This window comes from Monodelphis domestica, chromosome 2 (assembly GCF_027887165.1).
Source record: "Monodelphis domestica isolate mMonDom1 chromosome 2, mMonDom1.pri, whole genome shotgun sequence".
Lineage (NCBI taxonomy): Eukaryota > Metazoa > Chordata > Mammalia > Didelphimorphia > Didelphidae > Monodelphis > Monodelphis domestica.
The window spans coordinates 308,329,330-308,337,192 of record NC_077228.1 but is presented as its reverse complement, the minus strand read 5'-3'; positions in this window follow the sequence as shown (position 1 = coordinate 308,337,192).

Here is a 7,863-nt window from a genome sequence, read left to right as displayed (position 1 = left end):
ATGAAGTAGAGGACTTCTAAACATTCCTGATGAAAAATTAGAGTTTCATAGAAAGTTCAAAGGTGTGAACAAAAACATAAAAGGGTAAACATGTGTGAAGATGGGATTGACTCTCCCTTTGCCTACTTTTAAATTTAATAAAACAAAAGCTTGAACACCCCTACTTGGCACTAGGTGGGGGAGTTCGCAAGCCACTTAGAGAGCATCACTTTTTCAACTCAGTCAGAAACTCGTGAATCCTTTCATAAGAATTAATAGGCTCATAGGACGAGAAGTGGAACCTACAAACACTGCCCCCTGTGTAGTGCTAAGTAAATTTAAAGACTGCAATAGGTCCCTGTAAAGTGGAGGAAGGGACAGGAAGGAACATAAAAAAGGACTATAAAAGATGATGAACTTCCTATTAAAGAAAGTCTTTGTCCTGAATTTTCAGGTTGGAGGATCTTCTCCCTTGGGACTTTGCCTTGAGACTGTGGTCTTTGGCTTTACTTGGACCTGGGATTCTGTCTCTTGGTATGCTTCTGATAAGACTACTCCTGGACTCGTGCCTTTGGAACTTTGGCCTGGTGAATGAAAAGATGACCTTCCTTTCCTGGCTTCTAGAGAGATTAGTTGTGGAGAGGCCTCCCTTTCCTGGAGGAAACCACGTGGGTTAACAAGGCTTGAATGTGTTGAGCCAAGCACTGGAGAAATATTTATTGTGGTAGGATAGAAATCTCCTCTATCCTCCTTTTCATTTCTCTGCTTTCACTCCATCTTTTTTGAAAATAAATCTGCTAAAATTCATTTTGATTTGGGCTGTATTAATTTTAAAATCAGTGACTACAATATTAATTTAGAATTGTCATATATTTAGTCCAATCCTTAATTTAATTCTTTATGCATGGTTGCACAATGATAAAAAACTAAAAAATGTTTAGCATTCAAATATGGGGAGATGATACATGTATTCCCTCAGAACAATATCATAATCAGGGTTCATATAGGGAATTTAAATAGGCCTGGAAGTGGTTCTATTATGTCCCGATGAGCTTAAGAATAGAAAAAGAGAAAAAGAGGAAAACTATGGGAGAGGGGAAATTTGGGGGAAATCATCTCAATATTTAGGGTGCACAAGAAGACACTATAAAAACCAGGAAAAGGAAGATAGATGTCAGGATAATGACTTACAAAGGTCTTGCTCTTGTCTGAACTGGTCAAAAGAAGGAAAAATACATACACAAAGTTAGGTACAGAAATTAATTTCATTAAACAGGGAAATAGGTGGAAAAGGGTAGGAAGAAAAGAGGAAATTACAAGTGTGGATTAAATAGGGATTAGTCCTATGCAAAACAGATACTAAAGTATGTACAAAAATATTTATAACTCTTTTGAGGGAGGAAAAATGGGAATTTGAGAGGATACCCAGAATTGGAAAATGGATGAATTTAAGGTATATAAATACTACGGAATTCTATTTTGCTAGATTTCTATTAGTATAATAACCAATTAGGATTCCAGAGGACCCAATGATGAAACATGCTGCCCATTTCTTGATAGAAAGGTAAAGGACTCAGAATGCAGAATAAAACCAATATTTCTTGAATGTGGCCAATCTAGATATTTACAGTGGTCCTTGACACATGAGTTTAATCCATTCCATGGTCTAGTTCATAACTCAATTTGCTCATGTATCAAATTGAATTAACCCATTTAAATGAATGAAAATGCAACTAATTCATTCCACCCCCCAAAAAACACATAAATATTTTATATGCATTTAAATATGACAATGTACTTTATAAATAACAAATAAATATATTTATAGATAATAAGAAAGAATGTAAAGAAATAAGCTTGCTTATGAAATGTTATTTACCTTCAAGGTCAGAGGAAGATGCTGGTGGAGAATCATTTCCTGAGCTATCACTTAATATAACTTACTCTTTATACAGGTAACATTACATTGAAATGCAAAATTGACCTTACACATTACTTACGATATGTAACTTTATTGCTAAACTTAATTGCTATTATTTTACTTTACTTATCATCATTTTCTTCACTAAATTTTGGTTATTTTGCCACACTTTCATCAACTTCACTTAGAGGTTGTTTCAACAAAAACCTTTCCATGGAAGTTTGTTTCTTCCTTCCTTTCAGAATGTTTTGATAATGTGTGAAACAAGTGTCTTTACAGATCCCACACATGACCTCTTGCAGTTTTTTCTGGGTGTGTCATTTCAATAAACTTTAATTTTTTCCCAAATCCTCAACATTTCCTTAATCTCACATGTACTGATTATCTTATCCACATTGGGCTCCTCCCCATTAATTTCCTGAAAAACCTCCCATATGCTGCTGCTGCTGTAACTCCTTCAATTCCTCCATAATCAGGACCCATGATTAAAAGATAAGAAATTTGCCCCCCCAAAATGATAATAAAGACAAAAATGAAGAAAACAAAAGCAATTCAATACAGATGCTCACATGACCACTTAAACACTGAACTAAACGAGACAGCCTCATGCAACTTGTAAAACTGAACATTTCGAGGGTTAGCTAGTAGAAGGTGGCCAAAACTTATGATTTCAAATATCAGCTCGTGACTTAAAGCAAAAAATCCCAATTATGACTACTCATATTTCAAATTTCTCTCAACTGAAGGTGCTCGTGTATCAAGATACCACTCTATTTTGATTGATAATTGCTATTATGATTTTTAGAAAAGAGGGAAGGCACATATAAATAAAATTAAATTTATTAACAGGTAAGGGAAAGACTTTGGGAATGGAATAAAGGGGAAAAGGTTAGTATCTGACAATTAACCCAGTTATTAAACCCACTATCTAACTATTCTTAAATATCTAAGTTTCCTAAGGGTAAGTCCAACAGAGAACCAGATTTCTCACACACATAGAGTCCTTGGTGGGTCAGGTACAGGAATCCAGCTGAGTCCTCAATTGTCCTAGGAAAAAGCAGTTTTCTCCAAGTTTCCATTCTGTCCACCAGAGTGTATGGAGATGTCCTCTCACCCTTGTTTGGTGATATTCAAAGAGGATGCTTTCTACCTGTCCAGGAGAGTTCAGGATCTTCATATTACAGGCTTCACTTTCAGCTCCAAACTGACTGTTGGAAACCTGCTCCTTTCAACAGCTTAGAATCCTGACCCATTGGCTCTTGGAATCCAGGCCTGTCAATCATTATCTTACTCCTTTTCCTTCCCTGGCTACACAATGCATGTTTTTTAATGGGTAATGGGTAATTAAGATATACACAAGGTAATACAATTCATCATAGGCACTTTGATGAAGAAGTCATAGGTTCAATACACAATTCTACCAGATCCTTGGTTGAGTTTCAGTTTCCTTATCTATGAAATGAGACTAATGATATTACCCTGTTTGCCTCACTGCTGCATTATAGCAAAGATCAAATGAGAGGAGATGATTGTTAATTTTTTTTATAAACCATTTTTCCAATTTTCTGTTTTCATTGTTTAAAGGAAACACAATACCTCAAACAGAAAAATAACTCACTAAGAAAGGAAATATGAAGTCTCAAAAAAGAAAATGGCTCCCTAAAATTAGAATTAGACAAATGGAAGCTAATGACTTCATTAGATGGCAGGAAAAAATAAAACAAATTCAAAAAGATGAAAAATAGAAGATAATTTGAAATCTCTCACAGGAAAAAAACAACTGACCCAGAACACAGATTGAGTAAAGATAAAGTAAGAATCATTGAACTGCCTGAAAATCACAATCAAAAGAGGAACCTGAAAGTATCAGGGAAAACAGCCCTGATGTTCTTGAACATGAGGAGAAAATGGAAATTTAATGAATCTACCAATTATTTCCCAAAATAAATCTCATATTTAAAAATCTCAAGATGATTAAGGTCAGATTCTAGAACTTACAAGCCATGGAGAAAACAGTACAAGCTTCCAGAAAAAAAATTTAAATATTGTGGAACCACAATCAGGATTACAGAGAACCTAGCTGCGTCTAAAGGATTAGAAATCATGGAATATAATATTCAAAAAATTGAAGAATCTAGACCTACAACCAAAAACTGAGCAAAAAACTCCAGGGGAAGAAAAGACCATTTTTTGAAATGGAGGAATTCCAAGCATTCCTGAAAAAATAACCAGAAACAGCCAAATACAATATTCAAAAGAAGCATAAAAAGTATTTAATGATAATAATGGTAAGGGCACATAAAGGCCCATGCAGTTGGAGTCACAGAAACAACACCAGTAGTCCCAAGTTATAAATCCTATATAGGGAGTCAGAGGCAAATGAAGACTTACATTCTTGGAGATCAGGACTACCAGAGATCTGTGACATGTCTGAGAAAACCATCAATTTACATAATGAGAAATCTCTGAAGAACAAAACTACACACTCAAGAATAGAAGGGTATATAGGGTTTGTTTTTACACTATTGTTTTTTTTTTCAACTGAATCCAATCCAATTTTGCAAAAAAGATAGAATGTAAGAAAATGGAATCAAGATGAAAGTGAAGGTTCATGGAATAACAGATTTTATTTCTGGGCTTAGAGTAAGGAAGACCTCAATACAAATTCTGGCTCTAGCAGAACCTAAACACACACACACACACACACACACACACACACAACCTCTTTGTGCCTAAGACTATCCACTAGTTTTTTGTTAAATCAGAGGCAGGTTGCTTCCCTAGAGCAAGTCCCCATATGGGAAACTCCACAACACCACAAGGAATGAAAGAATATATAGAGGATTTGATTATCTGTGAACAAAAGGAAAGAACATTTCTGGTGTTCTCTTCATTTTCTACTCAACTTCAGACTCAAACCTTTAAAGCACAATATTCATCCACACATATAAAATATACCTTATTATTAAGAATTTTAAAAAGAGTTCTAGATTTGAAGTTAGAATATGTGGGATCAGATCTTACCTCTGAACACTTATTCCTTGTCTGACCATAAGTCATTTAACCTCTTCTTCATCCTTTGGAAGGGGGAGTAAAATCTAAGTCCCCTCCCAGTTCAAGATCATATAATCTTATAATTCTTTAACAATAGAGTCTTCATAGAATACCTATTGTGATATATAATATCTAAGAAATAAGTAGCATACAAAGACAACTAATAATTGATTATGCTTTTATTCCCACACTTTTTTCATTCAACTCAAAGCGAATCAAACTTGTTATTGATAGTGTTTCCTTATTAAAAGAAATGGGATTTCTTTGGTTTTGTTTTTTGTTTTTTTGTTGAGCCTTCAAACATTGAGATTTGTGTCAGATAACTCATCATAGGCCAAAAGTTAGCAGAGTGATAGAGCACCTAAATGGCATAGTGGAAAGAGTTTTTGGTCTCAGACATTTAATAGCTATGTCACCCTGGGTAAGCCACTTAACACTGTTTGCCTCATTCTTCATCTATAAAATGAGCTAAAGAAGGAAAATACAAGCCATTCCCATATCTTTGCTAAGGAAATTCCAAATGGAGTCTTGAAGAGTGGGACACAACTGAAACTGAACAAGAGGGTGTGTAACCCTGCAGGAGAATTGAGAGAATCAAAGTAAATGAGTGCTCTCCATGGCTATTAAATACCGGAAGTTCAAGAAGACCAGTGGCATTCCTTAACTTATCTATCTCTCTATCTGTGAAGAGATCTATCTCTCTATCTACCTATTTTCATATATATTGCATATAGCTATAAATATAACTATGAATATAGGTAGATATAGATCTATAAACATAATTGAACTAGAGATAGAGAGAGAAACAGACAGAGAGACAAAGATAGAGATAGATGAATGGATAGGTAAGTGGATAAATAGATGGCTAGGTAGATAAGAGTGATGTGAGCTTAGAAAATTCCTAAAAAGGGTAATGCCCCTATTTTGGGCAGCTGCAGTTGATGTTCTTAGGTTTTACATCTCAGTGTAAGGTAGATATAGGACAATTAGAATAAATCATTATTCATGATTTTTAGTGAAAATAAAGAAGTAAAAACATGAGAATCAATCCAATACATATTCTACAAAAAATAAAGGAAATGAGATAAAATTTAAAGCAAGAATTAAAGAAATTTAATTTCCTTTGCTATGGTCCCAAACTGACTTCTATAACTTCTGTTTGTCAGTTATTATCACCTTAATGGACAGTTGCTATCCTGCTCCTACCCTTCTCTTAGAATCTGAATACTCAGCAGCTCTCATCATATCCTGTAGTAGTAGATGATGTTGTTTACATGCTGACCCAGATGCTCTTGTGCTTTGAGGCTTAAAGCATCAGAGAAAAGCAGATCCTTCCCTTAGGAATTGAGTCTTTGAGAACTGTTCACACCCTGTAGTTTATCTGCTGACCCAGCTGCTCTTATGCTTTGAGGCTTGAAGTATCAGAGGTAAGCATGAATAGGCCACTTCAGATTTGGAAGAATTGTAAACTTCCAGAATGCTGGAACCAAAATTTCCATTTTACTAACTGCTGTACAGTTCTTATCTCGCTATGCCTCTAGCTATTCATGCTGGGATTAGTGAAAACCTTGTTTCCCAGGTGACCCATACCAATACAACTAGAATGGTGATTCCAGATTGCCTGGTTTCCTTGGGACTCTATTGTTATATCAAAATCATCCCTATCTTCTCTTTGTGATAGATTAATCAACATTTTATAGGATCAAAGATTTAGAGCTGGAAGTTAAAGGTTATCTAATCTAATATCCTCATTTCACAGATGACAAAACAAACCCATAGACATTGTGACTTGCTTAAAGTTACATAAGTAGTAAGTGACAAATACAAGGTTCAAACCCTCCTCTAAATCCAGCATTATTCCCATTGCACTATGGTGCCTTTATTTTTTTTGTCATTTTTGTCAGAACTCCCAAAATCAGGCTTGCCAAAAAAAAAAAAATCTCTTTTTAAAAGCTTAAATCTTTTATCCTTTATCTAAATATCATAAAACCTTTAAGAATGCATTTATTATTATTCAGTCATTTTTCAGTGATGTTTGTCTCTTCATAACCCCATTAGCATTTTCTTGGCAAAGATAGTGGAGTGGTTTACCTTTTCCTTCTCTAGCTCATTTTCCAGAGAAGGAACTGAGGCAAAGAGGATTAAGTGACTACTCCAAAGTGACAAAGCTAATTAGTATCTGAGATGAAATTTGAACTCAGGAAGATGAGACTGATTCCAGCATGGACACTATATCCATTGTGCCACCTAGCTGCCTTTGGGAAGTATTAAACCCAACAAAACATTGAAAGTCTTTGAATATTAAAAAAAAAAAAAAGTGGTTCCCACATGGTCCTTCATTCTCTAGAGCAGTGATGGCAAACTTTTTAGAGGGGCAGGTGATATGAAAACCATCATTAGGGGAGGGGAAGGGGAGCAGCCTGACCCCACATCCCTCTGGCTTTTTAGTAATGAACTCTGGCTAATTGTGTTCTGGGGTAATGACATGTGTGCCCAGAGAGAGGTGCCCCTCTGGTGCCCCTCTGGCTTGCCTGCCATAGGTTCACCACCACTGCTCTAGAGTTTTTCTGAGTTAATTTACAAATTCATATGGTTTGGAATTCAGTTCACTGAATTTCTGTTACTCCAAAGAGACCCATTCTGAAGATTTGACTTCTTCAGAACTTTATAGCCATCTCTTCCACCCAGTTCATGGAAATTTCTCATCAAAAGATTGGCTACTAGTGAATGTATTTTTTGGCCACAATAACTCATGCAACCATTTAATATAATTTGGAGGCTTTGTATTCTGGATCAGTGAAGGTAATACCCAGATCTTTTATAGTCCTGAAGGAGATAAATGGTGTAGAAATAAATAAAGGATCACTTCAATAGTTTGCCTAAATAGAAAAGAAATTTATCTTCTGGAG